The 21,047-nt window shown below is 33.8% G+C and overlaps 1 protein-coding gene across 1 annotated transcript in view; it reads right to left on the reverse strand.

Annotated features, from left to right (window-relative positions):
• PCDH15 (protocadherin related 15) overlaps nt 1-21,047 on the reverse strand; it is a 1,777,335-nt gene that overhangs the window by 1,696,497 nt on the left and 59,791 nt on the right. The window contains exon 2 of the mRNA XM_058436255.1: nt 8,753-8,839. The gene's annotated coding sequence lies outside the window, so the exon portion shown is untranslated. The remainder of the gene's footprint in view (nt 1-8,752; nt 8,840-21,047) is intronic.

Raw genomic sequence — 21,047 nt, forward strand, 5'->3', positions numbered from 1 at the left:
CACCTGTCTATACAAATTGCATTTCAATTCATGCTGAACTCTTTATACTATTGCAACAGTAGCTTACTGATTAAAATCCATCCTTGCTACTTTAACTCATGGCAGGCTTTGTTTATGTTTGACAATATATGTAACAGTCTGGATCATGAACAAAGCAAAAGCACCGTCATCTCAGACAAACACCACCACTTTTAAGTTCCAGCGCCCTTTCTAGCCTCATGCATTTCAAGGAAATCACTTCTCTTCTGACTACAAGCAGACAGAAAGAGCAGGCAGTAAAACACAGATAAGACAGCTGGGGCACAGAGGGAGGTTGGGGGAAAGTCTCTTGGGTAACTGCCAAACTTCACCCTCATACAACAGGCCCCAGTAAAACAGTGAGCCTTAATAAACACATTCCTTTCCCTTCAGGTGCACTAAGATAGGGAAGCTAAAAGCAGACAGGGGATATGCCTGCAGCTGCAGGAAGATGTACGGGAACAGACACATAACTCTCCCTCCCAGATAAGCACGACAAAGAGACACAAACGTAGTCCAAGCCACTGATAAACTCTCCCACCCTGAATCCTTAAAAACTCTTAGTCTGGGCCGGGGGGTGGTGGCTCATGCCTATAATTCTAGCACTTTGGGAGGCCAAGGCAGGCAGAATACGAGGTCAGGAGTTTGAGACCAGCCTGGCCAATATGGTGAAACCCCATCTGTACTAAAAATACAAAAAATTAGCCGGGCATGGTGTCATGCACCTGTAATCCCAGCTACTCAGGAGGCTGAGGCAGAAGAATCGCTTGAACCAGGGAAGCCGAGATTGCATTTAACGGAGATTGCATCACTGCACTCCAGCCTGGGCAACAGAGTGAGATTCCATCTCAAAAAAAAAAAAACTCTTAGTCTGTAAGAGAGTGTGGCTCTGCGCTAACTCAGCCAGCCGCCTCCTCAGGTTTATTTAAAATAAGCCTGTCCCTGTTGACTGAAAACCCACCCTTCATGTTTCTCTCCTCTTTCTTTAATTCTTACAGATCACCCTCCAGCGAATTATGCTGAGTGTAAAAAAAAAAAAATCCCAACAGATTATATACTGTAAAATTATATTTGTATAACATTCTTGAAAAGACAAGGATTATAGAAATGGAGAACAGATTCGAGGTTTCTGGGGGTTAAAGTCAAGGTGTGTGGGGATGGGTGGAAGGGAAGTGAGTGTGGTTATAAAAAGGCAAGATACAGGACCCCTGTGGTGATGGAATTGTCATGCATCTTGACTGTATCAAAGTCAAAACCCTAGCTTTGATATTCTACTACAGTTCTGCAAGATGTTACTATGGGGAAAACTGAGTAAAGTGTATACTATATTTTTCTGTATAATTTCTTTATCTTCTTACAAACATATAATTAACTAAAAGAAAAATAAAAGTACATTTATGATCATTAGAAAATTTATAGAGCTATATATTTTAAATGTATGATAGATTTTCTCCAAAATTTATTCCATTATGTGTATCTCTTTTTTTACAATTTCCCAGTTGTGAAATTACATTAAAAGCATTGTTTCTCTCAAAACCTTTTACTATAAATGTCAAGCAACTTCTTTGTTGTTACTTAAAACCTAAGCATATGATGTATATTACCTCTTGAAGAGGTAATGCAACATGAAAATGTTTAATAGATATGTGATATTGAATGTTACTTAACTTCTCTGAACCTCTGAACCTCTTGAATCAAGTCAGTAAGGCGTGATAAATGTACCTAATACCATAACATACATCTTTGAGGAAAGAATGACATGTTTATAAGGCATATATATATACATTGTCACATGGTAAAACTCAAAACTCAGTAGTTACAATTACTATAAGTACTATTTATAAATGAGTTTCATTTATTTGAAAATGAAAATCAGACTAGGAAGCAATTAATTTACTGAATTATTTCAAAAAATTATTAGCTCTGTGTGTGTATATGTGTGTGTGTATATATATGTGTATATATTTATATGCTTTTTATTCTAGGAAGAACATAAATCATTCTTATTCTAGGAACAGAACATAATATTTCTAATCCACTGAAAGAATTCTCTATTGTATAATGTTAACTTGCCTACCAGTGAGCATTTAAATAATTGAGAATGATACTTTATAATCTACTAACAATCTATTGCAAATAGAGTATTCTGTTGTGAAAGTATTCTATGAATGAATAAGAGATATATCTCTCTGATTACTATTCTGCATTCTTTTCAAGAAAATTCCAGTTTGACTGAGATATAATTAACAAAATATGTATATAGTTAAGGTGTACGATGTGATGATTTAATATATACATACATCAAGCTAATTAACATATTATCATCTTAAATATTATTGTGTGTGTTTGTGGTAAGAATGCTTAAGATCTACTCTCTTTGCAAATTTCAAGTATTCCATACAGTATTACTAGCTATAGTCACCATGCTGTATATTAGACTCCCCAGAATTTATTTGATTACAACTGTAAGTTTGGAACCTCTGACTAACCCCCAGCCCTTAGCAACAACCATTCTACTCTCTGCTTATTTGATGTTGCTTTTAGATTTCACATAGAAGTGAGATCATATGGTATTTGTCTTTCTTTACCTGGCTTAGTTCACTTAGCATAATGTCTTTTAGATTTATCCATGCTGGTGCAAATGGCAAGATTTTCTTCTATTTTTGACTAAATAATATGCATTGAATATACAGATGCCCCTCAATTTATGATAGGGTTATGCCCCATTAAACTCATCATAAATCAAAAGTATTTTAAAGTCAGAAATGCATTTAATACTGACAGCACAGCAAACGGCCTTCAACTTAGAATAGTTCACATTATGATTTTTTTTTTGTTTTATAATGGTGCAAAAGCAATATTCAGTAGAAACTATCAATTCATTATAAGTCACAGGAGGCCTGGAACTTTTAATAGGGTCAGATCCAGATAAACTCATCCTAAAGTCAAAAATTCATAAGTAAAACCATTGTATCTATCAAATATTCTCTATCTATTTATCTGTTCACAGATATTTGGATTGTTTTCATATCTTGGCTACAGTGAAAAACGCTGCAGTGAACATGGGCGTGCAGATATCTTGTAGAGATGCAGATTTTATTTACACTGGGTATAGAGATGCTCCTCAATCTACAATGGTGATACATCACAATAAACCTATGGTAAGCTGAAAATATTGTAAGTCAAAACTGCATTTAATATACCCATCCTACCGAACATCGTAGTGTAGGATAGCCTATCTTAAATGCAGTTAGAACACTTATATTAGCATGGAAGGCTGGGAGCTGGAGTTCATTGCTACTACCCAGCATCATGAGAGAGTATCATGTGGCATGTTGCTAGCTGGGAAAATGTCAAAATTCAAAATTTCAAGTATAGACTCTACTGAATGCATATTGAATTCACATTATTGTAAAGTTACAAAATCATAAGTTGAACCATCATAAGTCTGACCAGTCTGTATATCTAGAAATAGAATTGCTGGATAATGTGGTACTTCTATTTTTAATTTTTTTAGGAACTTCCATACTGTTTTCCACAGCAACTATGCCAATTTACATTTTATCCAATAATACTTAAGAATTCTCTTCTCTGCAAACCCTTGCAAACATTTGTTATAAATTGTCTTTTTGATAATAGTCATTCTAACAGATGGGATATCTCACTATGGTTTTAATTCACATTTCCTTGATGAATAGAGATGATGAACACATTTTTATTTGTTCTATAGGTCCATTTTTTCTATAGTGTTATTCAAATATGCTATTTCCTTTTTGATTTTCTGTCTGGATGATCTATCCATTGATGTAAGTGGGGCATTGAAATTCCATACTGTTACTGTATTGCTGTCTATTTCTCCTTTCAGTTATGTTAATATTTGCTTTATATATTTTATTGCTCCAATGTTGAGGGCATATATACTTAAAATTATTACATTCTCTTGATGATTGGCTTCTTTATCATTATGTAGTGATCTTCTTTGTCTCTTGTGACAGATTTGACCAAAAATCTCTTTAGTTTTATGTAAGTATAGCCATGACTGCTCTATTTAGTTTACCCATTTGCATAAAATAACATTGCTAATCCCTTCACTTCCAGCCTATGTGTCCTCAAACCAAAGTGAGTCGTCCATAGGCAGAATACTATTGGATGTTTTTAAATTACTTATCCACTATTTCTTTTGATTGGAGAATTTAATTCATTTGCATTAAATTACTATCAGGTAAAGATTTATGATTACTATTTTGTTAATTGTTTTTTGACTGATTTGTAGTTTCTTTGTTCTTTTCTTTCTCCCCTGTTGTCTTAATTGTGATTTGTTGATTTTTTGTAGTGGTATATTTTGATTCCATTCTAATTATCTTTTGTGTATCTACTTGAGAACTTTTATTTGTGATTACAATGAGATTTACATAAAACATAGTTATTACAGTCTATTTTAAACTGATAACTTCAACTTTGTCTTTCACAATTTTAACATTATGTCTCAGAGTAATCTTTTTTGGGTTGATCCTTTTTTGGGATCCATTAGCTTCATGAATCTGAACATTCATACTCCTCCTAAGACTTGGAAATTTTGCAGCAATTATTTTTTAAATAAACTTTCTGCCACTTTTTCTCCCTCTCCTCCATCTAGAACTTCCACAAGGATTTTATTCACTAGTTTGTTGGTGTTTCACAGGTGTCATATATTTTCTTCATCTTTTTCTTTCATTTTTCTATTTGTTCATCTAAGTAGCAATTTTCTTTTTTAAAGTCTTTAAATTAAAAAATTAATAATATCTTTATGTATAAACCATAATTGTAGAAGTTCTGGAATACAATGTGATGTTTTGATAAGTGTATATAATATTGCATTCTTAAATCAAGTAAATTAACACGTCCATCACCTTGCTTACCTATTATTTTTTATGAAAATACATCTAAAATTTCCTATCTTTGTTATTTTGGAATATATAATGCATTATAGACATTTCACAGGGCAATAGATATCAACACCAATTCTTTCTAACTATCTGAAACTTTGTATTCTTTAACAACTTGTTTCCTTTTTTTGCAACCCCCTACCCCCAGCTTCTGGTAATCATGATTTAATCTCTATTTCCATGAGTTAAACCTTATCAGATTCCATATAGAAGGCAAATCATGACAATGCTAATCAAGGTAGAAAAGTTGATTAACATTGCTTAAGGCCAACATCTATCCACTAGTCTCTATTGTATTAACACATGCTCAATTGCATTTTTTCCCTACAATAATGTTTTGAGGATAGTAATGTCATCTCCTGTTACAAACAAATAAAATTTAAACCTGGATGTAGAATCAAAGCCCACACTCTTTTCACTATACCCTGAACCTATTAAACTGTTCCAGTTCTACAGCCTCAGGCCAACATACTCTTAATTATTCTTCTATGCTGCCACCTACCCCAAAACACTGCAGAAAACTGGCATACATGTAAAAACCTTTTTTTCAGCAGCATTTCTAAAAACAGCTACCTTGTAATTCAAAGCTACTTTCTTATTCTTTATTACCATGAAATTGAAATCGGTTAAAGAACCTCCTGACTAAATATTTAGTACTGAAGAAAAAGTATATAAATAATTATGAAATACCGGTTTACTTTGTGGGCACTATTCTTCTGGCCCAAGGTTTTTGAGTTCAGAAGAGATTTGGTACAAAATGAAAGGAGAGACAAAGGATGGTTATATTTAAGTAAATAGCTCCTTTCTCTGTAATTCCATAGTGCCACACTTCCAATACAGTGGCCAGCAGTCTCATGTAGCTACTAAGACCTTGAAATGTGGGTATAAGAATTGGAAAGTCTTAGTATGTAAAAGAATTTAAATATCTTATTAATGGTGTTAATTATAATTATACATTGAAATGATATTTTGGATATTTGACTTATGTTCTTAAATGTATTTCACCTATTTCATTTTACCTTTAAGAAACCACTAACAATTTTAAAATTGCATACATATCTTGCAATAGATTTCTCTTGGTCGGTAATTTCATACTGCTTTATCCATATCACTTGTAAATATCCATCTTATTGTGGGATGAAATATTGCATGCATTTGTTTCTGATACCTCAGATAGCAGTGAGGTATTGGAGTCATTGTCCATAGCTTATTTATTATTCCCAAAGCACAGCTATATGACTGGCACACAGTGGACATTCAATAAATGCTCTTTAAGTGGTTTTTGATTAGCTTCACTTTTAAAATAACAAAATAAATATAAACATCAATTAAGGCAGTTAGTTAACTTGAATGAAAAAATTTTCTAATACAGCTTTAAATTGTTATTTTTAAACAAATGAAACTAAAATTTTAAATTTAATTACCGACTTCCATTAAGTAGTAATTTTATGTCAAATGTCTCCACCTTTGCTGGATTATGCATATGTCCTCCCATTGCCACTCTACTACACTCCATTGCTTTAAAGTTACTTTTATAAAATGACCTAGATTTAGAGAAATCATTCACCCAGAGAAGAATGCATCACAGAACTCTGAAATGTACAGTAGGTTGATCTTAGCGCACGTTAAGAATAAAACAGAAAGGTATAGGCAAGAGTAACAGATTTGGATTTTGGTATTGTGAATTTTTGTTACAAAAATAAAATTACAATTCATATTGAATATTGTAAATATCTCAGAATTTAGAAAAACAAATGGCTTTTTACATAACATTTTTTATTAAGAACTCTGCTACAACCATCCGAGATATGAACAATATGTGAAGACACGTTTCATTCCCTAGGTAAGTTATTCTCATCATAATTTTTGTAATACTGAAAGTCACTAGATAGATAAATAATCTGATAATAAGCATTTATTCAAGGTTGAGGCTTGTATATATTAAACACTTTAAATTGTTCACTTCTCATATAAATCATATGTTATCAAAATATTCATTGCAATATTCCTAAATTTTTAAAGTATTTCGGCTTAGAAGGAAGTCTACTTTTGGCTTACATGTATTTCTTGTTGTAAGTTGAAAGACTCTTTTATTTATGACATATTAAACAATTTCAAACCCTATCTAAACTTCCAAAACCCAAAGATATATAACCTTTGCAATTTGACAGACAATGTAATTTTTCTTGAACTGAAATACATTCAGGAATATAGCATGTTCTTTTAAAGTATTTTCATATTATGGAATCAAAGTAACTCCTAAATCGGTCTTCATAATTTTACTATTCATCACTGCAGAATTAAGGTGAAATGAACAATGTGGTGGCAGCAAGTAGCACAGAAGATCAGAGAGAAGCAAACTGAAGCTGACACCTCCAGCATTTGTGTGACTGACAGCATTCTGCAAAATAGCTAATAATCCTGAGAAGACTCTATTTCATGAAAATGAGTCATTAGATTGAGAGCTGTCAGGATCAATAAATGTGCATTTTAAATTTATAGTTAACCTAATTTCATATGCAATTTGTTTAAAATTATTTCCTTCTCAGATATTCAGTATCCCTCACTTGATGGCGTTACTAAGTTATAACGAATTACTCTGGACTGGAATATGTTTTTGCTACTAATAGACAAGACGGTGGTTGTATTTCACTAATAAATTAGCTATTAAACTTTCTAAGCATTGATTTATAATAGATAATCAACATAATTCTATTTTTTTCATTTAGTATAGTAAAAATTATCATTATTCTGAAGTTTAAGACACATTCATCTGTGTATATCCAATACGTAGAAAACAGGATATGCTTGATAAATCTTTGTGGATTTAGTGGATGGGAAAATTCAAAATATTCTTAACATTTTTAGCCAAATACTTACACAGTAGTTTATTTTTTGTCATTTAAGGTTCAACTAGCCCCAGAATGTAATTAATATTTCCCTCTGCTTCCTTAATATCTGGCAAGGCTTCCTTTTAATACTTTTTTCTTTAGCACAACACCGTATTATGAGACTCTTTCTACCATACAAAATCACTGTTATACACGAGTGCTTTCCATCAAGCAATGTTTTCTCATTCTCTACTCAACTGCATCTTTGCACCAGTCTGCTATTGATTTGGGGTCTTTGACAGACTATCACACACAAACAACACAATCAGGTTTATAATTTATACTTGTGACTGTGTCATTAAAACTTGTCAGTAAATATTTTCAAACTTGTCATTTCCTAATTAGAGATTCATAGGGGAACACTTGTAGAATTCAAAGGAATGGACTTTCAACTTCTCAGATTAGGTATTAGGTCACAAAAGCTATATCATTCAAATGAATTAGACATCGCTAAAATTCTTCTATTATTACTGCTAGGTTATATTTATAGGCAACGTCATGAAGTGTCAGTACAAATCTGTATCAGTTGTCTATACACTGCCTAGCTGTTTTTATTATGTATAAAGAAGAGCTACTGTCCCTGGCAAGCATTGCTTAAATTAGTATAAATGTGATTGGTCTATTTGCACTTCAGTTGAATTAAAGGAGCTAAATGGGAATTTTTTCCTACCTAGTTAAAATTTGCAGCAGCAAGAAAATAGAGAATGGGTTAATTTTATAGGTGACATTGCCTCTGGTGCATGTGTATATTAGTTTCTTATGACTGCCATAACAAAGTACAACAGATCGAGTGGCTTACAAAAAGAGAAACATATTGTCTCACAGTTCTGGTGGCTAGAAATCCAAGATCTAGGTGTCAGCCAGAATGGTTCCTTCTGAAGGCTGTAAGGAAAAATTTGCTCCATGCCTCTTGCCTACCTTCTGGTGGGTCACTGGTGATCTTGTAGATCGAGCTTCATCTTCATATAGCATTCTTCCTATGGAGTGTCTAAGTCCAAAGTACTCCTTTTTAAAAAAAGAAAAACACCATTTATGTATATTAGGGTCGATTTACTCCAGGATGACTTCATCTTAAGGAATTACATCAGTAACTATTTCCAAATAAGATTATATTCTCTGAGTTTCTAGGTGTAAGGACTTCAATATATAATATTGTAAGGGACTCAGTTCAACCAATAATAATATGAAAGTATGAACATATATGAATTTTATTTTCTTTCTTATTAAGTCAAACTTAATATCAAATTCAATATTAAATCAAAAAAGAGAAGGAATAAAAACAAAACAAAAATTTGACTTTTACGTATGACTTAAATTTAATGATTTGGCACCCTAAAAGTCCTGTCTTCAGCTGTTGTGAAAGTACTTAAAGTGCATCCATTATTAAAAAATAAATAAAATATTTGATATTTCAATAATAGGTATTGTTTTTTCTTCTGACAACAATGAGGTAGCTAATTTGCTTCTTTATAAAACCAAGATACACTTCTGAGTGCTTAACAAGTGCCAAGAGAAGTTAATAGCATTTTTTGTGGACAGAAGAGAAAGCAAGCTACACTGATACTGGTCTCAACTAGCTGCTACCTGAGTGCTTTAGCTTAAAAAAAAATTTTTTTTTAAATTTTCTCGGACAAGTTCTCACTCTGTTGCCCAAGTAGCAGGGCACAATTGTGGCTCCCTCTAGACTCGACCTCCTGGGCTCAAGTGATCCTCGCATCTTAGCCTCTAGAGTGGCTGGGACTACAGGCATGTGCCATCACACTCAGTTAATTTTTTATTTTATTATTTATTTATTTATTTATTTGTATTATACTTTAAGTTTTAGGGTACATGTGCACAACGTGCAGGTTTGTTACATATGTATACATGTGCCATGTTGGTGTGCTGCACCCATTAACTCATCATTTACATTAGGTATATCTCCTAATGCTATCCCTCTCCCCTCCCCACACCCCACAACAGGCCCTGGTGTGTGATGTTCCCCTTCCTGTGTCCAAGTGTTCTCATTGTTCAATTCCCACCTATGAGTGAGATGCAGTGTTTGGTTTTTTGTCCTTGCAATAGTTTGCTGAGAATGATGGTTTCCAGTTTCATCCATGTCCCTACAAAGGACATGAACTCAACATTTTTTATGGCTGCATAGTATTCCATGGTGTATATGTGCCACATTTTCTTAATCCAGTCTATCATTGTTGGACACTTGGCTTGGTTCCAAGTCTTTGCTATTGTGAATAGTGCCGCAATAAACATACGTGTGCAAGTGTCTTTATAGCAGCATGATTTATAATCCGTTGGGTATATACCCAGTAATGGGATGGCTGGGTCAAATGGTATTTCTAGTTCTAGATTCCTGAGGAATCGCCACACTGACTTCCACAATGGTTGAACTAGTTTACAGTCCCACCAACAGTGTAAAAATGTTCCTATTTCTCCACATGCTCTCCAGCACCTGTTGTTTCCTGACTTTTTAATGATGGCCATTCCAACTGGTGTGAGATGGTATCTCATTGTGGTTTTGATTTGCACTTCTCTGATGGCCAGTGATGATGAGCATTTTTTCATGTGTCTTTTGGCTGCATAAATATCTTCTTTTGAGAAGTGTCTGTTCATGTCCTTCACCCACTTTTTGATGGGGTTGTTTGTTTTTTTTCTTGTAAATTTGTTTGAGTTCATTGTAGATTCTGGATATTAGCCCTTTGTCAGATGAGTAGATGGCAAAAATTTTCTCCCATTCTGTAGGTTGCCTCTTCACTCTGATGGTAGTTTCTTTTGCTGTGCAGAAGCTCTTTAGTTTAATTAGATCCCATTTGTCAATTTTGGCTTTTGTTGCCATTGCTTTTGGTGTTTTAGACATGAAGTCCTTGCCCATGCCTATGTCCTGAATGGTATTGCCTAGGTTTTCTTCTAGGGGTTTTATGAGTTTAGGTCTAACATTTAAGTCTTTAATCCATCTTGAATTAATTTTTGATGAAGTCCTGCTATGTTGCTCAGGCTAGACTTCAATTCCAGTCCTCAATAAATCCTCCTGCCTTGGCCTCCCAATGTGCTGGGATTATAGGCATGAGTCACTGCACCTGGGCAGCAATTTAAAAAATCTATTAAATTACAGTTTATTTACAAATCCATGTGAGAGATACAAGATGCATTTGCTTTTTTATCACTTTACTTTTAGGATCATATATACAGGTATTAGGGTGATCTTATAACTTCTCCTGTTCTTTACTAATATTGACATAAATTCTGCCTTTAAGGACTACAAATAAATATATATATGTGCGTATATACATATGTGTGTGCATATATATATATATATTTGATTACCACAAATACATACATGTTTTTCACAGTCCCTAAAAGTGTGCCAGAGTTTCATGCATAAAAATAAAGTTTTTCATGCATAAAAATAAAGAGATTTGAGCTTTCAATCATGGATATGCTAGTTAATGCTCCTCAAAGTATTTACTTACAAGATTAGTAGGAATGAGTGAATCAACTCTAAAACTGACAAAGAACTCTTATCCAGAGTATTTTAAAGCATAAAAAAAAAATTATCTGAGTTCAATAGGAGTATAACAAGTGAAGTCACCTTTATTAAAATGAGCATTGTCTCATTACTTTTCATCTCTTTCAATCTAATGTGTCTTATTTCACTATTTGTATATAATAATGACATATTTTTAATCTCATTATTTCTTATAATAAGGAGTCTAATTCAATTTTTTAAATGTTTAACTGTTGAAGGCTTTTGAGCAGAGCCCCCGTATTTGGCATGTGCTGGGAATTAAGAGTATGAGCAAGAACCCTCATCCCTATACAATTCCCTAACCATCATTATTATTCTTATCCATCTCAAGTTAATTTTTAGCTCAGTTGGAAGTCCTGACATTCTCTCCCAAAAAGCTTCACATACAAATTTAAAAAAAATTCATTTCCTCCTGTATATGTGAATGTGGCACCTTTACTATGACATCTAAACCAAGTATTTCCCTCTTGTGTTCATGACCTGAGCCAAATCTTGAGTGAGGATCTATTCTGATTCTGTAGGATGACTATGATTTTGCTTTGCTCAGCTATGTTCTTTAAATTATTAGACATCTTTGGGTGAATATTCTTTTTTACATTGCTATCATGTTTAACAAATAAAAAGTAACAACATAAGTCCCTGAATTAATAGAATAAAGTTTAGGGAAGTGGGAAACTGTTCCCCATGATAAATATAAACATCATTTATTTTCTTTGGTTTATTTTTGTCTTTCGGGGGCCTGAACATCACACAAGTGTCTTTGTGGCCTATCTCTGGAAAATTAATTATTTTAAGCTATCTAAATATATTTAATTAAATTCTATGCATAGTAGAAGAAGCAGGATTATTTTAAAACTAATTATACATAAAATTATTGTAGGTCTGGCAGTGGAGCTGATGAATCTTATAGCTTTCAATGGTTTGTGTACAGTTATTTTCAACTATACATTCAGTGATGCCATGCTGGTAACTTGTTATCGGCTGAAGTGGAAGTATTTGCACCATCACAATTGTCAAAGTCTACAAATTAGGGTTGCTTTTGTTTGTTTGTTTGTTTGTTTTAGCACAGTTGCATTTTACAAATAGAAACACAGGTGAATGATTTTATTTGGCTTCAACAATAATGCCTGTCTACTAGTTACTAACTGGAGTGTTTTAGCTATTTTTAAATTTATTGAATTACAATTTGCTCACAAATCTGCATAAAAGATGTAGTGAAAAGTTTACTTTCAATAGGTGAATTTGGTTTTTATCTTCCTCGTAGCTACCTTTAAAGCCTACTTGTATACAAGCAGGAAAAAAGTAGACTGAGGACACATTATGATCAAGTGTTATCTATCTTATATAAAATCCACTTGAATTCGTTAGCTAGGCAACAGTTTTCTTCAAACATGTTTTTCCTCATAAAAATAGGTAATCTTTTACATAAATGGCTCTTATTCATGGCTATTAAAGTAGGCTAAAGAGCTATTTACCAATGTGTGAATACCATCTTGAAAAACAAGTAAGAATCTCTGGAAGCAGAACTCCAAGATATTTTAATTAGAAACAAATTCTGAAAGCCACACATTTTTTCTATTGGCGATATGACTACCCTTCATTTCTTACAACTCAAACTTGACCTTCTGAATATCCCTCATTAAGAAGATCTTTCCTTGATAAGAAAGCAGAGCCACACCTGTGGCAGTGACTAAAATTATTGTGCAGGAATCATTTCTGGAGAGTAATTGAATAACAGATGTTGTAGCCAAATTGCCAGATCATTCTCACATTCATGTCAGTGAGAAACTACTAAGCACAAAGAATTATTTTGCAACATATGACATCACTAGATTAATCTTATGTGTGTTAATCGAGCAAGTGATAGCATGTCATAAAGTGTTTATATAGAGACCTGTGTATGAGAGCCCTTAAAACAATTAGCATATTGAAAGAAAAATGCTTATATCTAGAAAGCAGAAGTAAAAGAAAAATCCTTGGAGACTTTCATTGAATATGAAGAAGTGAATAAACAAATTTTTTTAATCAAACTAAAGATCTGTTCTTTGTAAGTCTGTTTTGCAAATTTAATGAATAAAATATCTAAATTATGAATAACAGTTGTACATAGCTATTTATAATTTTCTAATATTTATTTATCATAAAGATATAAAAAGAGAATCAATAAAGCAAATACTACATGACTCAAGAACTACCTAATACACAGGACATAGCATATTGGTACACAACAATTTCTTAAATTTCTCATATTGGGAAACAGTCTCTTAAGGGGTTAAGGCCGCTGCTCATGTTGACTAAACTAGTAAGAGGCATAACCAGATTTAAACCTTTTTCCTCTAAACATCTTAATACTTGGTGAAACTTGTTTCACAATCTTTCCTGCTTTTTTTCCATAATTAAGGGTAACTATACTCAGTTGCTTCATTAATTCCAACCTCATGCAGTTTATTTATTTAACAAACATTTTCTGAGTGACTTCTATGTGCTGTGATAGGTGCAATGGATTCAAAAGTGAATAAAACAAAATAGTTTTGCTCTTGTCGAAGTTAGAAACTAGTAATTTAAAGAAGCTATTATTCTAGTATTTTAAGATTTCCTAAAGCCAAACATAATTAAGAAAAAGTATAAACCCAGATACGTTGGATGAAGCAGCTTTGTGTTCTGGCTGCCTCTGAAGCCAGTGGGCAGTTCTAGTGGTGTAGGAGGTGGCAGTTAGATTCTATAGTTTTTGATAGATTGGTGTCAAGATGGGAACAGGTGTTTGGTTGAAGAATTCCTGCACATCAGGCTGTATACATTTCTGCCAGCAGGGTAAAATATCCTTAATAACTCTCCCTCACAGAATCCATGACAGAAATAATATAAACTGGAATGCCCATGAAGGGAATTACATCTAGTTTATAATCTTACTGTCATGATTCAACTCATGATTGATCACGAGCCTTCAGGAAGACAGAATTGACCACCATTTTGTAACTTTGACATTTCTTTACAGTTTCTCAGGACATTAAAATCACCAGTTTCTACACATCTCCTTCTTTGTCAGTCATTGATAAAATGAACACCTGTCAAAGTAAATTTTCAAAAAGTAAAAACATCCCTCAAATTAATAATAGCCATTTATGACAGACGCACACCCAACACCATACTGAATGGGCAAAAGCTGAAAGCACTCCTCTTGAAAACTGGCACAAGTAACGATGCCCTCTCTTACACTCCTATTTAGCATGGTATTGGAATTCCTGCCCAGAGCAGTCAGACAAGTGAAAGAAATAAAAGGTATCCAAATAGAAAGTTCTCTTCTGAAGTCAAACTCTACCTTTACTGATGATACTATTGTGTATCTAGAAAATTCTAAAGACTTCACCAAAATCTTACTAGAACTAAGAAAAAATTTTAGTAAGGTTTCAGGATACAAATATATGCAGAAAAATCAGTAGCATTTCTATACACCAATAATGTCCAGGCTGAGTCAAATCAAGAACACAGTCTCATTTACAATAGCCGCAAATAAAATTAAATACATAGGAATACGGCTAAGATCTCTATAAGGAGAACAATAAAACACTGATGAAAGAAATCAAAGATGACACAAATGATTGGAAAAACATTCCATGCTCATTGAATAGAAAAATAAGTATCATTAAAATGATCATACTGTCCAAAGCAGCTTACAGATTCAACACTATTTCTATCAAACTACCAACTTCATTCTTCACAGAACTAGAAAAATACTACTCTAAGATCCACATGGAACCGAAAAAAGAGCATGAATAGTCAAAGCAATTCTAAGCAAATAGAACAAAGCTGGAGGCACCACACTACCCAACTTCAAACTATACCATATGGCTATAGTAATCAAAACAGCATAGTATTGCTACAAAAACAGACACATAGACCAGTGGAACCTGATAGAAAACTCAGAAATAAAGCCTCACGATTAAAACCACCTAACTTTTGGCAAGGCTGACCAAAGCAAGCAATGGGGAATGGACTCCCTGTTCAAAAATTGCTGCTGAGGTAACTGGCTAGCCATATACAGAAGAATAAAACTGAACCCTTACCTTTCACCATATACAAAAATTAACTCAAGATGGATTAAAGATTTAAAGATATCGAATTATAAAAATCCTAGAAGAAAGCCTAGGAAATATCCTTCTCAACATCAATCTTGGCAAAGAATTTTTGGCTAAGTCTCTAAAAGCAATTGCAACAAAAACGAAAATTGATGAGCGGGACCTAATTAAAGTGTTTCCTCCAAGCAAAAGAAACTATCATAAACAGACAACCTAAAGAATGGGAGAAGATATTCACATGCTAGGCACCTGACAAAGGCCTAATATCCAGAATCTATAGGGAGCCTAAACAAAACTAGAACCAAAAACAAATAACACCATTAAAACATGGGCAAAGTACATGAATAGACACTTCTCAAAAGAAAATATACAGGTGACCATCAAACATGAAAAAACACTCATCATCACTAATCACCAGAGAAATGAAAATCAAAACCACAATGAGCTATTATCTCACACCAGTCAGAATGGCTACTATGAAAAAGTTAAGAAGCAACAGATCCCGGCAATGTTGCAGAGAAAAGCAAACATTTATACACTGTTGGTGAGAATGTAAGTTAGTTCAGCCACCGTGGTAAGCAGCTATTTCTCAAAGAACTTAAAAACAGAGCTGCATTAGACCCATCAATCCCATTACTGATATATATTCAAAGGAAAATAAATCATTATACCAAAAACCACATGCACTTGTATATTCATCACTACATTATTCACAATAACAAAAATATGAAATCAAGTGAGGTGTCCATCAACAATGGATTGGATAAAGAAAATGTGTTACATATGTACCATGGAATACTACACAGCCATAAAAAAGAATAAAATCATGTCCGTCACAGACACATGGATGGAGCTGGAGGCCATAATCCTAAGCGAATTAACACAGAAACAGAAAATGCGTATGTTCATTTATAAGTGGGAGCTAAACATTGAGCACGCGTGGACATAAACATGGGAAAAACAGATGCTGCAGACTAGTAGATGGAGGAAGGGGGAAAGCATGGGCTGAAAAACTACCTATTGGATACTCTGCTCACTACCTGTATGTAATATACCCATGTAATAAATCTGCACATGTATCTCCTGTATCTAAAATAGAAGTTTAATTTTGAAAAAAAATAAAAACGGCCGGGCGCGGTGGCTCAAGCCTGTAATCCCAGCACTTTGGGAGGCCGAGGCGGGCGGATCACAAGGTCAGGAGATCGAGACCATCCTGGCTAACATGTTGAAACCCCATCTCTACTAAAAATACAAAAAATTAGCCGGGCGTGATGGCGGGCGCCTGTAGTCCCAGCTACGATGTCGTGAACCGGAGGTGAATTGCATGACCGAGTCCTGCCACCGATCCAGCCTGGCCAGAGCAAGATCCGTCTCAAAAAAAAAAAACATAAAGAAAATATACATGTGAAATATTTATATGATCAATACTGAACAGAATTGGTAGGGTTGTAAAGATGCTTCCAGGAACATTTGAGGAACTGTAAATTTATAGAAATTTTAAAAAATGTGAGAATGAGATCACTAGATTGGATGGAGAATAGAATAAGCCTCTACCAGGGCAACAAAATCATAATCTTTGGAGTCAACTTTTCTTTTTTATTTTATCAGTTTTATTATTTGTAAAGTCTACACTTGGTGAACCAAAGAGAAAAAAGACAACTCCAAAGTACAAGACAATGTGAAACTATATTTACAGATGCTAAAGAAATTCAGAGAAAGGGAGAGAGTTTATGGGTTAAAATGGAGTCAGCATTTCTTCTGGAAAGAAATATACAAGTTAACATTTAATTTCGCACCTTCCAGGAAATAATCAATTAGAAGAAGGCAAAGCAAAAGCAGATATATTGTTCTAGAGAATTAAATACTCCTTAGTAGGACTATTAAAATATGCCCAGAGTGACAATGAAAGAACATTCTGTACTCTTTTTGCCTTATTTTAAAAGTTTGGATAATCTTTCTTAATACTTCATGCCAAATTAATATCTGTTTCCACTCTATTTAGGGATACACCTAAATGTTAACTGTCATCTTTGAAAAAAGATATTAAAATTCATTAGACCATACATTAGATATCATTTACATCTTGCTTAAAATATTAAAATACAATGCAGTCAAATGTTGGAAATCCTAGCATTTTTTAAAAAATATATTTTGAATTAGTCCTCTCTTCTGATGCAGTTAAACTGAAAGCAACTATCAGTTCATCAACATGTTACATAGCATCTATACTGAAAAGGCTATATCACATTGCAATTGATCACTAGGTTTCACCAATCTTTCCCAAGGTAATTTTAAGATGCCTAAAGGACATACTTATTTCATATTCAAGAAATAAATTACAAAATTTAAAACACCAAGATATGAAACTGATATGTGCCACTAATCCTCTAATTTTCTAACGCTGTTTATTCTTGTATCATATATTTTGTGCACTTTCTTTTATAATGATTTTTACTATATATTTGTTGAAGAGCACACATTACGTCCCAAAATTTGTCAGTTCCTGGATCCTATTGAACAGTTCTAATCTGCTTCATTTGCACTGCTGTACCTCAAAGAATTCTTTCAATATGTATTTGAAAGTGTTTCTATCTTTAAATGTGAAGGTTTTTCAAATTTCCTCCCCTGAAAAATTGAATATTAAAATATGCAAATATCAGTAGCCTTTGTATATCTACTTTACTCGGCATTTTTCTTAACCACTAAGGATCTTCTTGAGCTCACAAAAGACATGAGCATACAAGCATTTGGAAAAAAGCACTTTTCATTCACTTCCTTCCTCTCTCACCTGGGGAGAGAAAATGGTGAAGGAATATAAAATTGGCAATACCAGGTATTTGTTTTTACTGCTCTCTCTTATTTAATTTCCAGACTTGAATGTCTAACTTTGTAGCAGAAATTTAAATACTTTCTGGCAAAATTCAAGTTGCCCAACACAAAATTTATCATCATCTCTCCATACTTTTTTATTTACTGAAATAGCAGTTTATTTCAATATAGCTGCAACTTCTATCTGCATATATCTATTACAATTGAGTCCAAATCCTTTTTTACAGACATGAACCATTGTTGACATCATCCTCCCTCACTGTCATTAGGTGATGATGATCACACTAAAGTTATTTTATATTTTATAAATTTTGATTTTCTTTCTCTCCTGTCCTTTCATATGAGCTTCTCATCTAGGCTCAAATTCCCAGTTGTTTTCTTTTTGATAGTACATAATTTTTGCCATTGTTTAGTTTAGATTGAAGATCATTCCTGGAAAAAATATTATTAACAGAGACTAAAAATTATTAATGCTGATACCAGTGCAGCCAGACTATAAGGTAAGACTAGAAAAGAAGATAATAGCAATATATGCCAGAGAATCTTAGATAAAAATACATATCCCTAATATGTTTTCACATTTAAGAGAAATGCAGTTTTTTGAATAATTTTATAGTTAATTTTTGTGCCATCATTTTTTGCTCTTGCTTAAATTATTTGCTACATTTCATTCTATATAGTTACACACCAATACGGAACACCTGCTATTTCTTTTATTTATTTTATTTTATTTGTGCGTTTATATATGTATGTATGTATGTATGTATGTATGTATTTATTTTGAGATGGAGTCTCACTCTGTCGCCCAGGCTGGAGTGCAGTGGTGCGATCTTGGCTCACTGCAAGCTCCGCCTCCCAGGTTTAAGCAATTCTCCTGCCTCAGCCTCCCCAGTAGCTGGGATTACAGGCACGTGCCATCACACCTGGCTAATTTTTGTATTTTTAGTGCAGACGGGGTTTCACCATCTTGGCCAGGCTGGTCTTGAACTCCTGACCTCATGATCCACCCCCCCTTGGCCTGCCAAAGCGCTGGGATTACAGGCATGAGCCACCATGCCCGGCCACACCTGCTATTTATAACTATGTGTTTTCTTTGTTGTTGATGTCTCTCCTGACCCTGTAATAAAGTACTATTTATTAAAACAACCTTTCAGAGATTCTACACCTGTGACATCACAAACCTTCAACAGATGTGAAGATATCACATATTTGTTTTTTATTTATCGATTTGTTCTATCTATAAAATATACAATTCTAGCCTTAAATATAATTTAAGAATTAAGCAAATCCAAGGCCTCGAGGCTTCACAATGATAAAATCACACTTGAATGAACTATTAGTACTTCAATTCTAAATTAGAACTCATTACATCGAATGATGGCTTGAGAAATGATAGATATCCAGGATCAGACAATCATTTCCTCTAAAGAGCTGCACAGTTCAAGCCTTTTGATATCAGCCTGCAGGATCACAGATGACATTCTCCTTACCTTGTATCCTAGGATTCAACTTCACAGTCAGAAACTTCTAAGTTAAGTCACAATACATTTATCAGTTTTATTTGAATACTTAGTATGCAACTATTGTTGTTATCAAATAAATATTCACTATACATTTACAGATTTATTGGAATCACTCCTCCCCATCCAGACTAAATAGAGTTTTTCATAGATAAAAATGTACATGTTATGAATAGGAAAGCTTTTCCTTTCTTTCTTCCTTCCTTCCTTCCTTTCCTTCCTCCCTCCCTCCCTTCCTCCCTTCCTTCCTTTCTTTCCTCCCTTCATTCTTCCCTTCCTTCCTTCCTCCTTTCCTTCCTTCCTCCTTTCCTTCCTTCCTCCCTTCCTCCTTTCCTTCCTTCCTCCTTTCCTTCCTTCCTCCCTTCCTCCTTTCCTTCCTTCCTTTCCTTCCTTCCTCCCTTCCTCCTTTCCTTCCTTCCTTTCCTTCCTTCCTCCCGTCCTTCCTCCCTCCCTCCTTTCCTTCCTTCCTCCTTTCCTTCCTTCCTCCCTTGCTTCCTTCCTCCTTTCCTTCCTTCCTCCTTTCCTTCCTTCCTCCCTTCCTTCCTTCCTCCCTTCCTTCCTTCCTCCCTTCCTCCTTTCCTTCCTTCCTTCCTTGCATCCTTCCTCCCTCCCTCCCTCTCTTCCTAGCTTCCTTCCTCCCTTCCTTGCTTCCTTCCTTCCTTCTTTTAATGTGCATACTATTATTTCCCCTTATATTTATTTAACATCTCTTTTCCCTCAAACACTAACTCATAATAAATATTAACCAAGTGTTTTTGAAGTAATACACCATTTGTATTCTTATTTCTACCACTCACAGTTACCTTAACTAGAAAGCTGAGCCACACCAGTTTATTCTTCATAATCAAAATGAAAATAATTACAGTATTTACATTAATATCATTTTACTATCATTATCATCATTATCATTATGATCATCATCCTTTCTCAGACATCTAGTATGCAATTATCTTGTTTATTGTAATTCCCTCATATTTTAGTTCAAAATATATTTTATATTGATAAAATATTTAAAAACCTTACAGAAACCATCTTTAGGCAGTACTTCAAAAGAAAGTAAAATGCTTTAATAGGATGTCTCCAAAAAACTTGAAACTTCTAATTGTAATTCATAGAACTCCAAATACTATGTGCAAATTAATATTCAATAACGTTTTTTGACAGTGGTCATTGAACACAATTTTCTTTTATTTTATTTTATTTATTTATTTATTTATTTTTGAGAAGGAGTCTTGCTCTGTCGCCCAGGCTGGAGTGCGTGGCGC

The sequence above is a fragment of the Hylobates moloch genome, unplaced genomic scaffold, assembly GCF_009828535.3.
Source record: "Hylobates moloch isolate HMO894 unplaced genomic scaffold, HMol_V3 SCAFFOLD_3, whole genome shotgun sequence".
NCBI lineage: Eukaryota > Metazoa > Chordata > Mammalia > Primates > Hylobatidae > Hylobates > Hylobates moloch.